Source organism: Rhodnius prolixus, unplaced genomic scaffold, assembly GCF_049639745.1.
Source record: "Rhodnius prolixus isolate KJV_2025 unplaced genomic scaffold, Rpr scaffold_10, whole genome shotgun sequence".
NCBI lineage: Eukaryota > Metazoa > Arthropoda > Insecta > Hemiptera > Reduviidae > Rhodnius > Rhodnius prolixus.
The window spans coordinates 3,536,749-3,559,384 of NW_027411615.1; the positions used below are offsets into that span (position 1 = coordinate 3,536,749).

The 22,636-nt window shown below is 35.7% G+C and overlaps 1 long non-coding RNA gene across 1 annotated transcript in view; it reads right to left on the minus strand.

Annotated features, from left to right (window-relative positions):
- Positions 1 to 201: 201 nt before the first annotated feature.
- Positions 202 to 22,636, minus strand: part of LOC141456631 (uncharacterized) — a 48,036-nt gene continuing 25,601 nt past the window's right edge. The window contains exons 2-3 of the long non-coding RNA XR_012459895.1: positions 2,215 to 2,391; positions 202 to 876 (exon numbers count right to left, since the gene is read on the minus strand). This is a non-coding gene — a long non-coding RNA (uncharacterized lncRNA). The remainder of the gene's footprint in view (positions 877 to 2,214; positions 2,392 to 22,636) is intronic.

Below are 22,636 nucleotides of genomic sequence, written 5' to 3' on the forward strand. Positions count from 1 at the left end.
CTTTACGGAAAAGCCAGCGTATGGTTCTCTCTCCTGCTGACAAATAACAATAGTTTTTAAAGTTTACAAAATAAATATCTTATTTAGAATATAGATTTTTAACGCTTTCTAGATTTAATGGGCAGCTTATTCAAAATCTTTTTGATTGAGTCAAAAATCTCTAGAGATTTATTTTCATTTCATTTCTTTTGAAACACTAAATTAAATGGAAAAGTAAAAATTAAAAAAATATTTAAAACAAAATTAATCTCAAAAAAGGTTTAATTTTTATATCAGACATTTTGCCATAAAAATATTTAAAATATAAAAGGAAAATCTTTTTTCACGAAGCTTATCTCTTCGGGGCATTCGACTGTCTTGATTTTCTTTTTTTCTCTTTAATTTATAAAAAAAAGTAAGAAATGTTTAATTTGAAATGGGGAAAATACAAGAGTTTTCTTTTTTGCTTTTCCTCCCGGGTTCTTTTTTCATCAATTTTTATTGTTGTTTTGATGTAGTTCAGCCATTTTTCTTTTTCATCATTCCTTTGTTTATTACTTCGAATTATCTTCTCTGGTATTATTTGATAATATTTTATTTCTCTTTGGAAAACGTTTTTTACACATAAAACAAAGGCAAAAAATCTGTATTCATTTTTTTCACAAGTTCTGCTAAAAACGCCAACAGGCAATAACAAATGCAAAGGGATTGCTTACAAAATATTAGGTCTTTAGTTTTGCGTTAATTATAACATTCAGACTGAGTGTAGGAATACTTATTTTGCACACAATAAATTATTTTTCTGCTTTTTAATCAATTCTTTATGTTTATAAAAGAAAATGAGAGCATTAAATTCATTGTTACTTCTTCGATTTCAGTGCTGAAGAAATAGTCATCCTAGAAACAAAAGTTCAGTAGATAAAGTAAAAAAACTTAGTGTATGAATACTTTTTTTGACCACTGTATATATACAGATAGTAAATTTCAAAATAAAGAAAAGATTAATGTTATTGTGTGGCACACTGGTCAGTTTGTGAAAAACCATTTTCCACACATCAAAACTTTTCACCTAGGTGGAAAAAGTCAAAATATGTACGATCCTAGAAAATCCCGAAAATAAAATATATGTTGACATACAAAAATTATGCATAAACGATAGGGAGATATAAAGAATCGATAAGAAAAGGCAACATATTTATCGATTTCAATATGTATAACATCTGAATTTATTTAAAAAAAGAGAAACAAGTGGCTGGCTAGTAAAGATAGACTCTAATTTGATTAATCAATTGAAGGAGACTGGCAAGGGGTGTGGGGAAACTAAGGCTAGAGCGTCACTCATTCATTAATCATATTATCCCTTTAATTAATCATAAAATAAAGTCGTTTATCATTCGCAAATTAATCATGAATTTCATTCATTTCACTTCATTAAATCTTTTTTTTTAAATAATTTTAGATATTTTTTTTTCCACCCTTCGCTAAGCCTTCAATACTCAGGCAGCCAAATAATAATGGGTCAATACTTAGTGAAAAGGACTAGAAAATAAAATTAGGGAACGAATTAGCTCAGTGATAACGCACAGCTGGCCGTTAAAATTTTTGTTTCTTACAGCTTTCTGTTCGATGATTGGACTGAGTTGTCTGTGACGAGAGAACACTCTCCGAAGACTGGCAGTGCACTGAAAAAAAAGCTCAGGGCGCCAATAACCTGAGATGTTCACGCGCCTTAAATTAATGAAAAAAATAAATCTGGTAAGGGTTTTTTTATTAAAAACATCTTTAATTCTATCCATCGTAACAAGCATGTTGATTATATCCCTGACCGGTTTCGGACCTTCATTCATTATCAGAGGTAGATAAATCAATTTAGAATAGAGATTTCGACTTCGACCTAACGTTACCGTCTTCATCGCTCTTAATCAAGATTTCTTGGCTAGTAAGAAATAGAAGTTTTTTTTTTGAAATGGAATCGCAAATCTTTCTCTTACTAATAAAAATGTTAAACGCACGGCTCTGTCATTCTAGCTTCTCATTTATGTTTTGCAGAACAAAAGAGGAAAACATCCTGTTGCAAGAAATTTGATGAAGACGGGCGTTCAAAGGGTAAAAGAGTGACCAAGCCCCTGCAAAGTTTACACTAACTAAAGGAAGAAGAAGGATTTTCAAGCATCAAAAGAGTTTTCGATGAAGAATAAGATGATAAGAAAGAGATGATTTTCATTTTATTTGTACCAGTATCCAATTCCTTTTTCCAATCCCGTTTCCTTGCGGTCTAATTGTTCTTCTAAATAACTTTCATTATTTGATCCATTCCAGTCATTAGCAACAATCTCTTCCACCTCCATTTCCTTCAATCTGTGCAGTTTCCTAGAGAAGTAATGGTCATTTCAGCTGCACTGAGTATGTCTTCTGCAACAAAAAAAAATAAAATAATAAAATAGGGCAGACATAAGTGGATGAGAGAAATAAAACGAAGACAAATGAATATCTTAAATGATGCAACAGACATCAAAAATGAAAAATATAAGGAGTTCGTGACAAGTACGGCAAAATGTCCGCACAAACAAAGAAAACTAACCCATTCCTCTGCCCGGAGGACCCAAAAGGGGAACCAAGCATCTGCACCCTACAGAGAGAAAAACGCGAAAGCTAAACTCTCCGGATTTATATTACTAAGAAATACGTCAACATAATACTTAGTCTAATAAAACCACCTTGGTTGCTATTTCCGATACCTATCTTAAAAGAGAATAGAAAAGATGGGAGACAAAGTAAAGCAACACAGAGAAGAGAAAGAAAAAAAAAAGGAGATAACGTCTAGGATAGCTTGAAGAAGATCAGTACAGGCCAAACTGCAGAGATCCTGGGTCCACCAACCTCCTAGAGGAACAGACACGGACGGTCGGCGGAGGTAAAGCAGTGGAAGTATTTTCTTTATGATTAACTTCCTGAACGGTCCCGCCTATTCCTTTTATTTCCGGTCAAATGTCCCTCTTATCTCCTCTCCCTCTACCATATTCACTTACACATTATTTTTTGTTTGTTTTTTTTTCCATTTTTGTTTTTCTATATCATCTATACTATTTCCTGTTCTGTGTTATTTCACTCTCTATTTTCTTTTCCATTTCCTACGTCTATTTCCTTTTTTATTTATGAATTACATATTTTTTTCTCCGAAAATCTTTAAAAATTTAGAAAAATATTTTCTAAAGTCTGTAGCAGTTACAAGGACAGTTTAATTTAAGATAAACTATCAGTTATTTATAGAAATGGTAACATGGAATTTTCCTAAATTTCCAACTACACGACGGCAAGAATTTTTCTTAAATAGAAAAAAATCTGGTGTCCACACACAGACAAATGCGACTTCCTCTTCTATTATCTCCAAAAACTCCATAAAAAAGACATTTTCGTGGAGAAATAATAAAAGAAAAAAAAAAAAAGTTATAAACCTACGCATAATGTTTACGAGGGTCGTTTGAAAAGTGCGTGCAAAAATAAAAACTACTTAATTTTTTGGGGTAAACCTTTTTTATTTTTCAACATAGTCTCCTTTTAGGCTTATACACTTCGTCCAACGCTGCCCTAGTTTGTTGATCCCTTCCGAATAATAGGATTTGTCCAAGTCTGAAAAATAGCCATTCGTTTCTGCAATCACCTCCTCGTTTGAATAAAATCTTTTTCCCGCCAGCCATTTCTTCATATTGGGGAACAAATAGTAGTCCGAGGGAGCCAAGTCTGGAGAATAGGGGGGATGTGAAACGAGTTGGAACCCATATTTCCATCAATTTTGCGACCACAACTGCTGAGGTGTGGGCTGGTGCGTTGTCGTGATGGAAAAGGACTTTTTTGTGGGCCAATCGTGGGCGTTTTTCTTGCAGCTTGGTTTTCAAACGGTCCAATAACGATGAATAATATGCACCTGTAATAGTTTTACCCTTTTCCAGATAGTCGATGAGGATTATTCCTTGCGAATCCCAAAAGACAGTCGCCATAATCTTTCCGGCCGAAGGAACGGTCTTCGCCTTTTTTGGCGCAGATTCCCCCTTGGTAACCCATTGTTTAGATTGTTCTTTGGTCTCAGGAGTGTAGTGATGTATCCATGTTTCATCCACAGTGACGAAACGACGCTTAAAGTCGTGCGGATTCTTCTGGAACAGCTGCAAACCGTCCTTGCAACACTTCACACGATTTCGTTTTTGGTCAAGCGTGAGCAATCGCGGCACCCATCTTGCGGATAGCTTTGTCATGTCAAAATGTTCATGCAAAATATTATGTACCCGTTCATTCGTGATGCCCACAGCACTAGCAATCTCACGCACCTTCACTCTTCTGTCATCCATCACCATATCATGGATTTATCAATGATTTCTGGAGTAGTAACCTCAACAGGGCGTCCAGAACGTTCAACGTCACTTGTGCCCATATGGCCACTCTGAAAATTTTGAAACCACTTATAAACTGTTCTAATCGAAGTTGCAGAGTCACCATAATGTTTATCAAGCTTCTCTTTAGTCTCCTGAGGCGTTTTGCCTTTCATAAAGTAGTGTTTAATCAACACACGAAATTCTTTTTCGTCCATTTTTTGAAAATCACTCGACTTCCTCGGTTCAAACGAATGCTAAACACAAAGAAATAGACCGATCTGGCTGAAACTTGGTGTGTGTTCTTCCAAGAGATGCTACTAACTAAACATAACCTCGATACGCGCCAGTGGTGCTATCTCTCTGACTTTGCACGGACTTTTCAAACGACCCTCGTATATTCGAAATAATTCAATGAATAACTTTTTTGGAAGGGATTCGTGCTAGAACAAAAAAAAAAAAATTGCGTGTAAAAAAAAAGAGTTGGGTGTATCTAAGGGTACGTTCACAACGGAGCTGTGAGCATAGATGATAGCGGAGATGATAGCAGTGATGCATCAGCGCTTATACGAGTAGAATAACCTAGTACAGGGATGAGCAACACGCGGCCCGCCAAGCATTTCTAAAATTGAATTTATTTTATCGACTTTCTCCCATCAATATATTGTTATAAAATTAATAATAATAAAATGGTAGCACATACTAAACCGAAATATTTTTTTATGGCGAGTTACTTGTCGACGACGTATTTAAACATGCAATACGAACGCGCCGCGTCTGCGCGATTTTTTTGTGACGAGATACACACTTGTCGGTGACTTGTTCAAACATGCAATACGGACGTTTCGTAAATTATTAGTAAGAGTTAATCTATGTGCGGCCCGCAAAAAAAATTTAAATTTAAATTGGCCCATTGATTAAAAAGGTTGCTCACCCCTGCTCTAGTACATTCTTATGTGAGCGTGCACAACGAAGCTTCGACTAGTGACTCATACTCGCTGGTATAAACGAGCATAGATGATAGAATTGAATTTTTCATTTTTCTGCTAGCTGAACTCCAGTATCGGAGCTTCAAAATGGACGTCGAAAAATTATTTAGTGCTGTCTTTACTCATTATTTTTGGTTATTATTTTATTATTTACTTTTAAACAATATTTTGTTTTTTAAATCGTGCTTACATTTATTTTCATGTGTATTTATTTGTTTTTTTTTTCAATAAAATCATTACTTACCTAAGAGTAATCACTAGCTTTTCTTCTATAGTTATAGGATTTCCATGACAATTTTTCCAAAGATTTCTTAATTTTGACCTTATTTTTTCTAAAATATAGTCGAATGTGGGTGGACCCACCCTCACATATTCAAAAAAACGATCCGGATAATTTCTAAGTTCCTTATATAAATAGTGAAATTCACCCAAAGTACTTCGTTTTTTATTTATGGGATGTACATGATATTTTCTAAAGCGTTTTTTCTTTAAAATATACCTTTTTGTTGCTGCTGAACATAAAAACTCTTCTTCACTTCTCGGACATGTTGCATGTATCACAGCTCTGTTGCGCACTAATCAGCGATTATAATTTACTCTATCAGTTATCATCTCTGCTATCATCTCTGTAAACGTACCCTAAGACGTTTACACAAGACACAAGACGCCACAATAGCCCAGCGGTTAAGATACTAGAACCGCATAGCTAAGATGTATTGTTGGTTTAGTCTAGTGGGTTCGATTCCCAGTCTAGAGGCCTTGGATTTTATTTATTGGTTAATAAAAGAAATTTATAGTAAAGTATGCGAGGCGGTTATAGGCTAGACCCGCAAAGCTAAGATGTATTGTTGGTTTAGTGGGTTCGATTCCCGGTCTCTAGGCCTTGGATTTTATTTAATTGTTAATAAAAGTAATTTATAGTAAGGTATGTTTGCTAGTCGTCTCCGTCTGCGGCACCTCATTGAGTTCCGTCAATCTTTTAATTATTTTTCAGATTGCAAGATAGTACTATATAATAAACAAAAATGGCACTTCAAGGATTCAAGGCGCTGTACATTCCTACAGACTAATTTGTAAAACCCATTTCAGGATCTCTCAGGTCTCCGGTGAAATATCAAAACCAAAATTGAACCACGATTACAATAGCATAAAACATCTTTAAAGTTAGAGAATGGAAAGTTATTTTTAAGGAAATATCATCTAGCAGATTACTTGAAAGAGGGCGAGAGATGATGATGATGCAGCGAAAGCGTAATCTTCTTGTTAATCGCAATTTCTTGTTGAATCTTTGTAATACAATATGTAGATTAGAATGTAGAATTAGTTTTTGAAAGGAGGTGAAATATACTAGACTTAAAGGACTGGAAAGTTTAGAGGTAACTTTATACTAGTAATGAAGTTTGAATTATAATTAGGACAAGAGAGGCAGATCGGCAGTAAGGGAGACGAAGATGATCTTTGACTGATGAACAAGGAGTCCGCACTTGGAGCCCTCTGCACACACTTTGATCTAAAATTCCCAGTCATTCCCCTATTTAATGGGTAATGTACACGCTTCGTACACTCATAAAGCATTTGCTTTCCATTCCAACAGGAGGTTAGCCTCCAGTGTACACCAGGCTTTTGGCAAGTCCCATCTACCTTTACTACACTTTACCAACACTTCTCAACAACCAGGATGAAGATCTAACAAACACTCATAAATACAGACTCAGCGCTTGTATTAGTCATCTCTCCACACCCCCAGCTCCTTGTTCTCGTTGTAGCGAACTTCAATTATTCACATTCTAGTGGAAACCTCCTCCACGCTCCTCTTGGTCTCGGATCTACCTTTTGCAAGTGTATCCAAAACTCTCCAAACCAGGACTAACCGTGGAGAAAGAGAGAGCTGGTTCATACCAAAAAGCGGATGAGAATGGCGGAAATATTCAGGTGTCGCCAAAACAAAAAAGGTAAATGTTAGCTCCTCCATAATGCTATATCAAAAAGCTTTTTACTCGGTTCTAGGCTATACAGCATTTCATTGCCTCGTGCCTCTTGACTGCCTATTGTTCACCAATACTTGCAGCTATCATAATGGTAATTATCAAGCCCCTTTTTTAGGCTTCTCTTCCTTATCATTATCATTTTCCTGAGCAATCTCGCTAATTAACGCCTCATATTTTCCTCGCAAAAGAAAAAAGAAAAGCTTCAATTTGTTTTCACTTCCCTCGACAGTACTCCCCCGCTTTTTCCATTTTCCGTGTCCTATACTTTGCTTAATGGCTAGTACACAAACTCCAAGCTTGGGGTAGGTTTATTTTTCATTATTCTTCCAAGTTTTTCAAACCACTCAGTCAACCCTTCTCTGTCGGCCCTTTCCTCTCTAGTTGTTTGGTGAATTTTCACCAGAACTCTTATAATTAGCTTCAACTTCATCAAGTATCCATTAATAGGACATTGGAAGCCCTTACACATTTCATTTCCCTTTGTTTTTGTTTTTCATTAAAAACACAATAGGTATCAAACATTTGAATATCAAATTTTAAATAATAAAAGACTGTTGTGAGCACCCATACGTCTTAATCAAACTGTAGTTTCCTTCTAAAAATCAATTGATTTAAATATTTTTAATATATATATATATATATACAGGGTGAACCAGTAAGTATTGTCCATAGGCCTACTGCGTGTAGTACATCTAAAGTGGAGTTCAATGACGTATTGGCCAACTTCATATTTTCCACTGTACTTGAGTGACGTCACTTTAATTTTTTGTTCTAAAATCATTACTTTTTTTCCAATAAAAATGTTATTACTCAGAAAGTTTTAGTCCGAATTCGATTCTGGATGACACGATTAGAAAGACTGATAAATTTTCTAAAAATTGAATCCATTTCAAAGCATATGTTATTATTCAAACAGCCTCAATCTTCCTTCTGAATACTGGAAAAAATAAAAGTAATCGAAATTTTTAAGAAAACTCATTAGGCCCTTACGTTATCATTATCTGACCTAGGTGCTCTGGCACTTTTTATAAAAGTTTCCTTATTTAATGGGCTTTCAAACGGCATATCATTTTCCAGGATTCCTTTTATCTTCGTATGAGAAATTACGTTTATTTTGCAAAAAAACGTGTACACGAGCACACAACAGTGTTAGATTATCAAGTTGTTTAATTCATTGAAAACTCTTTTAGATGGGACCAGTAGTCAATTTTTAAACTAGATTGTCTTAAAATAAGGAAGTCAAAGGTTACAAATTGCACCTAGAAAAAAAAGAAAAAAGAAAGTTTAAGGTTTATTCACATTCTTATCTTTTCCAACAGGTAGTTGTGTGAAATTGTAATTTGGAGTAAGTACATTTGAATTTTTGTTTATAAAAATAGTACTTGTTTAAAAGATTTCCTAACATTTTCTCAAATATTTCAGAGGGTTCAGAATTTTTTTTTTCTAAGTGCAATTTCACTTAACTTAAGTAACCTTTGACTTCCTTATTTTAAGACAAGCTACTTTAAAAATTGACTACTGCTCAATCTATAAGAGTTTTTAATGAATTAAACAACTTGATAACTAACACTTTTGAGTGCTCGTGAACACGTTTTCTTGTAAAACAAACGTAATTTCTCATACGAAGATAAAAGAAATCCTGGAAAATGATATACCGTTTGAAAGCCCATTAAACAAGTAAACCTTTATAAAAAGTGCCAGCACCTAGGTCTGATAATGATCACATAAGGGCTGAATGAGTTTTCTTAGAAATTTCTATTACTTTTAATTTTCCAGTATCCAGGAGGATGATTGAGGCTGTTTGGATAATAACTTATGCTTCGAAATGGTATCAATTTTTAGAAAATTTATCTGTCTTTCTAACCGTGCCATTAGAAACAAATTCGGTCTAAAACTTGCTGAGTAATGACATTTTTATTGCAAAAAAGTAATGATTTTAGAAAAAAAAAAAATGTCAAGTGACGTCACTCAAGAACAGTGGAAAAAATGAACTTGACCAATACGTCATTGAACACCACTTTAGATGTGCTACACACAGTAGGCCTATTGACATTAGTTACTGGCTCACCCTGTATATTGTTACGATGTTACTCAACTGCTACGATGAGTTGAAGTGGCTTTTTCCTGTCTATCGCCGCCAATATTTTTTGGCTTCTTTCCTTTTCCAAGTCATCCAGTCTCAAAGGCCTTCCTATATTTTTCAACTCCTTAAGTTTAAATCCTCCATCCATTCCCGTAACACTAGATCTCGCTCATCTGATCTCTATATTCCCTCTCACCGTACCTCATCCTTTGACAAGTCCTTCCTAATACGTGCTACCTCTCTCTGGAACGCCTTGCCTTCATCTGTCCGCCATGCTCCTACCCTATCCATCTTTAAATCCCGTCTATTCAGTTATCTACTTTCTATTCAGCTTCCTCCGAAATTCTAATTGTTTTAATTTATTTCCTTAATTTCTGCTGTTTTATTATTTTATTTTTCCTTTCATTTTCACTTATTATATTTTCACTTTTGTAAATATTTATTTATTTAATTTCTGTATAATCACAGGCCAAACTGTTAAGGCCTCTATTTGTTCCTGTATTTATTCTTAGGGGACAATTGTCCCAGAATAATAAATTTCTTTTCTATTTCTAGTTCTATATTCATTTTAATGGTTTCCATTTTCGAAACAAGAGATTGGATCAGGGCATTACACAAAAATGGTGTACATTAAAGAAAATTCACTCATTCCCTTCAATCAAATACGAATGTATAACAAAGACTATTCTATACTAATTATTACTACAAAAAAAATAAATTCTACGCACTAGAGGAACCAAAAAATAGAATTCTTTAGTGAATGGTCCAAAATTACGGACATGAACACAATAGCAATGCATTCCTTTAAACAGAGACGAAGAAAATAAAGTTAAAACTTGGAAAATGGCTGTAAATGCAAGAGATGTTGAATGATGGAGTCAAGATGTTTTTTTAAAAATCAATACATAGTCAACCAAATCAATCTTGGGCCATTACTACATAATATATAGTTGTGTAAACAAATTTAGTAAAACATTTTGTTGAAAATATATTTACTAAATTAGTTTTATTTTTGTTAAAAAAAAAAAAAGAAGTGGAAATCTAATTCCGGAAGAAGAACATGCATTTTTTCTAAGAAAAAAATTGTACGCTTCACTTCCGGGTGGTAAGATATAATAAAATATGATAAAAAAGAAAGAAAAAAAAACAGGGTTGTGAGGATAGTCAAATTAGATTATGTAAGTTAATTATAAGGAGAAAGTATGAGAAGTAGATGGTACGTGTTCCCAGGAGGTGGAAGGCATGTCAAAAGGGAAGGAAACCAGACGAATGGAAGAAAAGAAATTATATTGTTAAGGAGAGAGGCAAAGAAGTTGCCGAGACAGCGTTGGCGAAGTAGTAAATTACATTAGAAACATAATAATTATGTTGGCAGTCGTCTGGACGCCCTTTTAAATAAGGTTATACTATTCATTATGGAAGTACGTAGAATATATATATATGTGTGTCTGGAAGCCGGAGATGAAAGTGTTTGTAATAAATCTGGGAAAAGAGAAATGGAAAGATATGGCAAGGGTGCTGAAAAGTGAGCCCTTCAGGCACAAAATTAGAACAAGTCTCCTTTTGCTCCCCGCCTGGGTATCAACGGACACTTTTGCAGAGCGGAAGCCTAGAAAACGGGGGGGGGGAACATGAGGTGTGACTGTGACTCTACAACATTACTAACTAGTTTTACTTCTCGCTTCCACACTGATTCCACAACCCCGGCGGGGAACTTGAGTGGAGGAAATTATGTTATCTTATAACGAGAAAACACTGTCAGCCTTGATTAAAGGAAGACCTGCGAAGTTGTAGCTTGAGGAGAAAGAAGTGAGGGTGGTAGCGATCATATTTCTAGCCGAGGGAGGAAGAAGAAGAAGAAGAACTAGAAGCAGAGTTATTTCCACTGACAGGAAGTGGAAGTCTAGAGGACTGAAACCGGAACAGGCCAGATACCCACTTCATTGGCGTTGTCCTCCTACCGAGCAAATACGAACGGCAAAAGAGAGTTTGGAAAAAGAATGAACAAAAAATAAGGTGGGTTAGGTGAAGAAATGTTGATAAGAGATTAAAAAGGGCCAAGTGCCGTGTGAGGAAGCCCTTCACTTCCTCCTTGGGTCTTCCCCAGTCTTATTGAAATATTTAAGAAAGGAAGACGGAGGTGGTGAATGACTGTAGTAATGAAATGCCCTTTCGACTATCATTTCCTCTCCAGTTACCTGAAGACCTCTCTAATATCCATTCCTTTTCTCGCCCCACTACCCAAGTCAACCCTTGTGTGCCCTAAACTCCATTACCAAACTACCCCCAGATATTAAGATCGAACGAAAGAAAGTTCTTAGGAAGGAAATTCTAATTTATTGCTCCAGTTATGTCAGTAAATTAAGTCTTTGACGTTATATTCATACCAGTGAAGCTTCATGCAAAACTTTTTTCGCCTTCCCCTAACTTTACCTCTCTTCAACTACTAAGTCAGTCTCCGCCGTAACTTAATTATTTTCTAAAAATTGTATTTCCTCCAATTCTCTCTTTTGAATATCCTAATTATTTACCCCATTTATGGAGTAGAATTTATTTCAAAAGCATTTCACTAAAGATATCAAACAAAAGAATGGAATCGAAAACAAGAGTCTATTAGGACCAAATTACTCTCCTTACTTACCACTAATTGAAATTAAAAACCCAGCCAGATTTAAGTAACCCACAAAACCATAATGAACAATTAAACCTTTTCTAAATGATACCAGAGAATCAATCTTAACTGCCTAAAGAACAATTAGATTCAGCAAGTATCTTATGGTCAAATTTTTGGACATTATTTCAATTAACATTTGGATATTATAAACTATCTCATTTTAGATATTATTCGGTTGTAACACCAAAAAAACAAAATAATTCATTAAGAAATGTCTAACCGAAAGTCCGAATAGGAACAATAATTGTGGAAATACCGGCAGTGCAGAAAGGCTGTGCCATGGACTTGTCCGGCTAAGGATGACACTCCTCGGGGAGGAAAAACCAAGGCCTGAGGAGCTTTACCCAGGAGGCGCTCTCTAGAATTAAGAGACTGGTTTAACGGACGGATAAAATACAATTTTTCTAAGCAGTTGCCAAAAAAGGTTCATCTGAACACGTAGATAACACGTGTCTAAGGACCTACCTATGGAGTTTGGTTTGAATCCTGTTCCTCAAAGAATCAGATAAGATTACAGTAGGGCAACCTCTAAGGGACTACGCCTACGCGACCCCAATCAATGGATCTATTAATTTTTCAACTCTTTAAGCTTAAATCCTCGATTCATTCTCGCAATACTAGATCTTGATCATCTGATCTCTATATTCTCTCACACCGCACCTCATCCTTTAACAAATCCTTCCTTATACGTGCTACCTCTCTCTGGAACTCCTTGCCATCATCTGTCCGCCATGCTCCTACCTTATCTATCTTTAAATCCCGTCTATTCAGTTATCTCCTTTCTATTCAGCTTCCTCCGAAATTCTAATTATTTTAATTTATTTCCTTAATTTCTGCTGTTATTTTTATTTTCACTTTTTGTAAATACTTATTTATTTATTTTCTGTTTAATCACAGGCCAAACTGTTAAGGCCTCTATTTGTACCTGTACTTATTCTTAGGGGACAATTGTCCCAGAATAATAAATTTATTTTCTATTCTACTTCTATTGTGGTTCCCACTACTCTAGAGTTCGCCCTTTAGACCTGTCCGTAACCACAGATTCCCTAGATTAGATTCCTGTAGGGCGGCCTTTAAAGATCTACGCCACCGCAACCCATATGGATCTATTGTGGCTCCCACTACTCTAGAGCTCGCCCTTTAGACCCGTCCGTTTAATCAGATTCTTAATTCTAGAGAGCGCCTCCTGGGTAAAGCTCTTAAGGTCTTGGTATTTCCTCCCCGAAGAGTGACATCCTTAACCAGACAAGCCCCTCGCGCTAGCACAACCCGTGCAGTGCCGTTTTCCTCAGAGAATACCGACTGTGGAACATGTGTTGTCACCTTTACTTCATCAGTAATATTTTATTTCATTAAACATGCATAATAAATTAAAGTTAACAAACTTTAACAAATGCAATAAATAAAGGAAATTTAATTACTTGAATTGTTGTAATAAATAGTTGGGCGTGTTCCACAACCACTATTTTTAAAGTTATTAAACAAAACTCATGCGCATTCATTGGTCAATAATAATACTGAAAGGTATTCACAATAATTCCAGGATGACCTTGCTGAAATTCTGGCTCGTTCAAGCGTCATACACTTCTATTAATTATACACTAGGGATAGATGAGAATTTCATTTATTACTAACATAGTTTTCATATAAAATTTAGGGTGAGAAAATACGTGCTAGAATTTCTAGCAATATACACAGTTAATAACTAATACTTCGAAGGAATATTAATAGATGGTGCTATATAATAATGCTGCAGGATAGTCAGTCCCCTTCCCATGGGAAGAGCTGGTTTTCATCCCTTGTTTCCTAGGTTACATAATCACAAACATTCCAGGCGCACTCTACTGCTAAGGGTGGTAAGGCATGCTTTGTCATACTTGGTCGCACTACAAGAATTTTTCAATTTACTAGACGCTGTTTCTCAAGCTGGAGACCGGACGATACTCGTATCTCTTCACCATCTCCTCTCACTCTGTTATCTCCCTGAGGATGCTGTTCTTTCATACTTCTTTGCTGTTAACATTATTCGGTGGGCTCTGTTAGGTTCTTCAGTTGGAAGGTGATGGGGCTTCCTGTTTTAAAGGCGAATGCAGTACTGTCATTTCCCTTGAGGGCCGAGTAATTCTTAAGAACCGCATACTTCTGAACTAGAGTAGCTTTTTTTTTTCTGTCAACTCTTGTAGGCCAAAAATAGCGCTACTTCAACTTTTCTGCAACAAAACAACCTCTTCGCTACTTGACTAAAACTTCGTTCCTTCTAATTGTCACAAAGTAGGTTCTTGGACCGACAAAAGAGCATTGTTCTCCTCCCAAATTCTGCTTAACAATGTAACATAGTACATAACAGAGTTAAAAAATCTTAAAATATTTGAACCCCTTAAAATGCCCCATTCTGTAAAATAAAAAAATCCAAACACGACCTTCTATTGTCCTAAAGCAGGCAGTAAATTTCCATATGGTCACCTACTGGTTAACCATAATTGGTGCGAGGGATGTATTTTTAATAAACATATGTCCAATCAGCCAATTATGCAATTATATGCAACGAGCAAAAGTGGTGGAAGAAGAGGTTTTCTATTTTCATAGCTTCCTGCCCCTATTTGAATTTTTCAAAAACCACAATTTCTAACTCAGGGGACATAAAAGATTCTACAATCGATTTTTAAAATTTACATCCTAAATTTCTGTTTTATCCCTTGTTACGGTGAAATTAAATGTTTTTTTTTTTAAATTTGTTTATTATTTTTGCAACCGATACAACAAGCAAAAGAGATGAGAGATAAGGATAGCACAAATACACTTGCACGTATATACATATATATACATACATACATGTGCGCCAAGAGGCGTGAGTGGAGTGAACGACGACCATCCAGTGATGGAAGCCGTTAGTTCGCCACGTTGACAAGCGTACACAGCAATCACATCCTAGGAGGTCGGCGTTATATGTTGAGATGATCGCGTGCTTTAGTCTGCAAAGTGGATTTGAAAGAAGTGTTGTGGTAGACATGTTGTGGATAAGAGGGTTGTAATGACTGTGAAGATTTGAGTGGAGTTTTGTGTATCGAGATTGGGTCTATTTTCAGGAACGAGAGGAATATTTAGATCAGAGTGTGGTAGTATGATTGGAGACGTAGAAGGGAGCGTTAACTATTGTTCTTAGAATTTTAGATTGTAAGGTTTGAAGTCGGTTGATTGATTTTTTGGCGCTTCCATTGAGCTGTATTCCGCACGTCCATATTGGGGCAAATAGGGCGGGGCGGTGTATAGTTTTCTTTTGTGCGTCAGAGTAAGTTTTGATCGTTTGTCGAGTAGTTTTTTCTACATTTTATACCTCAGATTGAGATCAATTCGTTTGAGTCTCGTGTGTAGGGTTCCATGTTAGACGTTTGTCAAGATGTAGTCCGAGATATCGTACTTGGTTAGTAATTGGTATAGAAGTATTATGGAGGGAGAGTTTTCTTATTTAGATTTCAATTCATTCACTTTGATTCTCCACTTTTGCAGCCAAGGCTCGAGAAGAATTAGGTGTGATTGGAGTGCACGGCATGCTGTTACAGGATCTAGATGAGGAGAAAGAATTGCAGTGTCGTCGGCGAATGTGAAAGTAATTGTAGTCGGGTGAGTTGGTAAGTCGGCAGTATAGAGAACATAAAGTAAGGGGGCTAGAATGCTTCCTTGAGGAACTCCAGCGAGTATTGGAAGGATAAGAGAAGAAGAAGAACCTTGTTTAACTTGGAAGAAACGGTCGGAGAGATAAGACTTTTCAAAATGTACATCCTAAATTTCTGTTTTTTCCCCTTGTTACGGTGAAACTAATCGTAAATCTAATTTCAGATATTAATTATTTATCCAAAATTCGGCCAATGAATACAGCTGACAGATTTTCATTTGTTTACGATGTGTCACTAAATAAAGGTGGGGGTCCACAATCCAGAATTAACCCATCCAGCTGTTATTATGACAGCTAACAGTGTCCAGCTAGCACCAATATACTAACATTTATCGTATGTATTAATTTATGAGGTGTTTGTTCAGTAAAATCTGCTGAGTGTTTCATTTTAATGTATAATTGATTGTGGTGTTCATAATCAATGTACGTATATTCGGCGTCAAATTATTGATTTGTTGTTTGCTGCGGGAAACATATGATCATTCCGGGAGGAATCCAGAATCAAAGTGGATTTCATATTCAAAATTCATTTTGTATTATTTACTAATATTTTTAGGGCGTACTTAATTTTCGTTAGCTTTAACTTGGTTTCACATTAATGAAAAGATTTTCAAGAGCATGAAAAATGCTGCTTGATTGTAAACCGTCGTTGCATTCATGTTTACTGCATTCCTGATTGGTTTAAGATTTAAATACATCATCAGAGATGGATTAATGAGTTTGGAGTAGTGATTTCAACTTGAACTCTATTTCCGTCTTGCAATACACTTGCACACTGATTGAAGAACGAGTCATTTAAAATGTTAATCAACGTAAAAAAAAATTTTCTTAAGTTGCATGTTCTTTCGTTTTCCTTTTCCCTATCGCGTAGTCAGCAAGTGCAATAGTGAAAAGGGGAAACATAATTAAAGTTGAATTCTCTAAACCAAACTGATGAATTAACACCTCTGAAGATGGCTGAAAGTTCTAAACCAATCAGGGATAATATAAATAAATTGCGTACAAACAACGAATAGAATCAGCAATAAATTACACAACACAAAGGATCTAATCATAATTTTCAACAAATACGATGGACAGGAAATCTTACAAAGAGATTCGCACATCCGGGGTCCAGAGATTTATATACTTCCGGTCATAATCCGGAATTGTAGCCAAACAGAATTAATTCCTAACAAACTATGCCAAACTTATGTTGTATATTTTTACGTTGTCTTTTAGCTAAAACTTCTCAGACGAATCTGATAGCTCTAAGAAAATAAAACACAAAATAAAATACTTTTATTATTAATTATTGAAAGTAATTTTAAATTAGAGTAATTAATAATTTAAACATGGTTGCCCAGTAATCAGCTAATTATGCTGCACTGACCTTTCTCCTACTCCGTTCACATGACGTCACTTCCTCAATTTCAAATATCAGTAAGTACATTTAAATTAATTACAATAATTAAGTGAATTTAATTTATGTAAATTAGATGCAGCCATTACAATTATGAAGAAAAACTTTGAACTACAAATTTTAAATAACTATTTTTTTCAATCCACATTTTACTATTTTATTATTAATATATAATTTTATAGGAAATTTAACCCTCTGCCACAAGGCTGGGGTCGGATACGTCCCAGCTCTTACATTTCTGTGAACTACGCACGTGATACCGTTTTGGCACCTAAATGTGGTCAGGTATCCCTTTTCCCAATATTGATATACACAATTCAGTGGGTAGGTTATGATTTTAGTATTCTTTTAACTGAGTTCTAATATCATTTTTACAAAATTTTGTCTCTTGGGGTCGGATAAAACCCCATCTTGTTCATAAAGTGCGAACTTTTTTTTAAATACAAGTTTCCCAAGACAACTAAATTGTTTTTTAGTCCATCAAAATGAGTAAAAAAAAAAATATTTTTATCACGGAGGATGAAGTAAGGGCGGACTTTTTAGGAAATAAGACTGAATCTGATGGCGAATCTGTGGAAGACACATGTTCTGTGGAAGAGGATGGTCTTTTATCAAATGATGATAACCAGGAAGATGCTTTCGATGCCCGGAGGTGAGGACGTAAGTTACAGTTGTGACGACGAAGATAGAGAGGAAAGAAATTTTATTTTAGGAAAGAATTTGGAAATAACATGGTCTGACAAACCTCTTAAATCAAAATTCTCCAAAACTCCTAAAAGAAACATTGTTACACATCTCCCAGGGCCAAAGGGTGAAGCCAGAGAGCTTTTTGAAGGAGGGAAATTATTCTCGTTGTTCACAACAACAGACAAAATGATTGGCACCTTTGTTTGTTGTGCAAATAAAGAAATAGAAATGATATGTGAAAAATAGAAGACTAAATAGTGGATATAGGAACCACAAACTCTATACACAATCTAACATTAGTTGATAGTTACTTTAAAAAAAAAAAAGAAGCAAAATGAGAAGAAAGTGAAATAAAAAAATGTACAGGGTCGGATCCGACCCCACCTTGTGAAAAAGTGAACGATGATTTACTTTGTGGACAGAGGGTTAATGCTCTTTCGTTTGGAATAACCAGATTTGTTGCAGAATAAAGGATAGAAAAGTTACGGCCCGTTTTTATGGTGAAAAACGCGAATATCGACGAAAAAGATAAAAAAAATGCAAATATCTTGGACACTATTGAGAATCGGGACAAAGTGAATAGAACATTTTTTTGCTGCATTTGTGCTGCTGAATCACCTCCCGAAGTTTCGACCTCACCTCCGTGTACACCCTGTATACAAACTTATTCAAACTAACCAAATTCTCATATAAAAGTAAAGTAATCGCCTATTTTTTCAGGCGGGGCTTAACGTCCAACTACCATTTACTAGGTGTCATTGACGGAGGCGAATAGCAAACGTACTTTACTATTTCTCATTTAACCATTAAATAAAATCCAAGGCGTAAGACCGGGAATCAAACCTAATACCATAATGCATATTAGCTTTGCAGGTCTCGCCTCTTAACCCGCTCGGCTACTGTGGCGAACCTTGGCGTTAAATCCTCATATAAATAAATTGTAAATTGGCAGTTTTACTAAATCTATCCTCTAACCCACGCAAAAATTGGTAATCTAGATGTTCAGAAGGCCAAAACAAAATAATTAGTAACTCATTTTACACTCTCATTTATAATTTTCAAGACAAAGAACCATAAATTACATGAAATGGAACTTTATATTTTCCAGAAGTGCACTTAATTCAATTTCCCAGAGAGAATGTTACAACTTAGTAGACGACAATGAGTACAATAAGGCAAACGCTAAGTTTCCAGGCAATTTCAAAAACGTGAAAAATACCATTCCCCTAGTAAAGTGGTACTTCTGTCTTGGCTAAGAGATTTTGAACGCTAAAGTTATAATCCCAGTTCTCCCTGGGGCATGATCCAAACGAATTATAAAGTTTTAGCTTCCTGCGTATCTTCATTTAAAAATAAAAATTAAAAAAAAAATCACAATTTCGGATTTAGCGGACCTTAAAAAGGACATTACCAGAGAAAACTGAAAAAATTATCTAATCAAATAAAAGAATATAGAAAAAAAAAGAAGTAGTTAGACTGGAAAGTCCCCAGAGTAATCGATACCCAGTAATGAGTTCGTGCAATTTAAGTTCCCTCTCTTGATAACGATTGACGCGATGTTGTGTATCCCTTTAAAAGCTTGTATAGGCCGTGAGAGAATCGACTGAGAATGAATCTGGAATGATAAAAAGGTTCCAGAAAGAATGAAACAAAAGAGAGATTACTTTCTCTTCCTTTTTTTTTCTTTTTTTTTAATGAGAAAATTACCTCCTCGATTGGCTGTGCTGCACATTAGCTTCCACAGACTCCAGCAAACTGGAGTCCATCAATAATTTAACGACGGCTCCTACCCCTACCCAAACTAGTCAAGCGGAAAAGGTATTAGGCGTTGATTTTCTCTTTTAACGATGAAACATTGCTTTTACAGTTAAACTGGCCCTATTTCCTTTCTCCCACTTTAAACGAGGCCCCCACAATGTCGGGCCATCTCCATTGGATGTAATATGCTCTGTTCGCTCTCTCATTGGTGATTTGTGTTTGTTATTATATAGTTACGATAGGATGTCTAGTTTAGTTGGTTTTTTAGTAGTCCTATTTACTGAATGAGTATTGGGAGTCCGCAAAACATCCAATAGCAAAACAGAATATTGATCATATAAAACTTTGGTAAACATATGATTTGTGTGTTTACAAATGTAGTGCATATGTAGGAGGAAATAGTTACAATTTATAAATAAATTGGGACTAAAAGACCATAAAGTTTTGCTAACTAAAATTTATTGATATCTAAAGGGATTTCTGATATTTTTTTTTTTTGCTTTATTTAACATTTACAGAGTAGCATTTTTGAATAGCAACAATTTAGGGAAACTCTATTTGTACTTTAATTGTGTTTGCAATACTGTAAAATTGAATTAAAGAATTTTTTAGGCGGGGGCGCAAAGTGGGTTAATTAAAACTGCCATATTGCCAGGGACATTATGACCTACGGAAATTATCCAATTAAAGAGGCGAATAAATTATTATATATGTATCTATGCGTCAGTACATAAATCAATCAATCAATTAAATCAATAATAAATCCACCAATAATCACAAAATAATCGCTAGTTTTTTTCAAACGGAGCTTAACTTCCCCAATTAACAATCATGGACAGAAACGGAAGCTCATACTTTGCTGTAACCATTTTTTTCTAACAAATAAAAAGTAACTACACGCGAGATTCGAACTGTGGATCTCCCAGTTAGGCTTTTGCCCTGTCTACTGCCGTCAGTATTTTTTGGCTTCATACCTTTTCCAAGTTATCCAAACTCAAAGACCATCTTATATTTTCCAACTCTCTTCAAGTTCAAATCCTCGATCCATTATATCGCAATACTAGATCTCGTTCCTCTGATCTATATATTTCCTCACACCGTCAAACCCTTCCTAATACGCGGTACCACGTATTGTATTAATTGAACTCCAATTTAATAATCATCTCAAACAATTCCTTCTAAATGTACCAAAATTAATATCTCATGCTCAGAGAATGTGTGCAATGTTTGCATCTTCATATATTTGAGAGCAGCTTTTTTTTTTTTAATAATGAAACTTAGAAAAAGCTGTGTCAGAAATAGATTGACGAATGAACCACCTCAGTTCACTCTTAAGAATAATTACGTTCCCAATTTGGACCAAATTATGACGAACTATGGCGGTCTTTCTGGTGGTTTCGAAGCTAAGCTCTCAAGCGCCTCATGAACTGCTTCATAAGATTTATTTTCAGCATTTCTAGAGATACTAGCATTTCGCTCTTCTACGATGAGTTGAAGTGGCTTTTTCCTGCCTATCGCCACTTCATTCCTTTTCCAAGTTATCCAATCTCAAAGGCCACCTTATACTTTCCAACTCTTCAAGTTCAAATCCTCGATCCATTCTCGCAGTACTAGATCTCGTTCATCTGATCTCTATATTCCCTCACACCGTACTTCATTCCTTTTCCAAGTTATCCAATCACAAGGACCATCTTATATTTTCCAACTCTTCAAGTTCAAATCCTTGATCCATTCTCGTAATAGTAGATCTCGTCCCTTTGATCTCTATATTCCCTCACACCGTGCTTCATCCTTTGACGAATCCTTCCTACCTCTTTCTGAAACTCCTTACCTTCATCTGTCCGCCATGTTCCTACCCTTTCCATCTTTAAATCCCTTCTGTTCAATTATCTCCTTTCTATTCAGCTTCCTCCGTAATAATAATTGAATGCATTTGTTTCCTTAATTTTAATTCCTATTTGTGGTAAATACTTGCCTATTTTTTTGTACATAAATATCTAAAATACAGGGCAACTAATAGGGCCTCCAAACTGTACATGTATTTATTCTAAGGAGACAACAGTCCCAGAATAAATTTTCATTCAATCATTCAAACGTTTGTTGCCTTTTGTTAAAGGCGGTAGTCTATCGTAATAAGATACCTTGCTAGCTCCACTCATACGAGGGTCGTTTGAAAAGTCCGTGCAAAAATAAAAACTACTTAATTTTTTGGGGTAAACCTTTTTTATTTTTCAACATAGTCTCCTTTTAGTCTTATACACTTCGTCCAACGCTGCTCTAGTTTGTTGATCCCTTCCGAATAATAGGATTTGTCCAAGTCTGAAAAATAGCCATTCGTTTCTGCAATCACCTCCTCGTTTGAATAAAATCTTTTTCCCGCCAGCCATTTCTTCATATTGGGGAACAAATAGTAGTCCGAGGGAGCCAAGTCTGGAGAATAGGGGGGATGTGAAACGAGTTGGAACCCTATTTCCATAAATTTTGCGACCACAACTGCTGAGGTGTGAGCTGGTGCGTTGTCGTGATGGAAAAGGACTTTTTTGTGGGCCAATCGTGGGCGTTTTTCTTGCAGCTCGGTTTTCAAACGGTCCAATAACGATGAATAATATGCACCTGTAATAGTTTTACCCTTTTCCAGATAGTCGATGAGGATTATTTCTTGCGAATCCCAAAAGACAGTCGCCATAATCTTTCCGGCCGAAGGAACGGTCTTCGCCTTTTTTGGCGCAGATTCCCCCTTGGTAACCCATTGTTTAGATTGTTCTTTGGTCTCAGGAGTGTAGTGATGTATCCATGTTTCATCCACAGTGACGAAACGACGCTTAAAGTCATGCGGATTCTTCTGGAACAGCTGCAAACCGTCCTTGCAACACTTCACACGATTTCGTTTTTGGTCAAGCGTGAGAAAATCACTCGACTTCCTCGATTCAAACGAATGCCAAACACAAAGAAAAAGACCGATCTGGCCGAAACTTAGTGTGTGTTCTTCCAAGAGATGCTACTAACTAAACATAACCTCGATACGCGCCAGTAGTG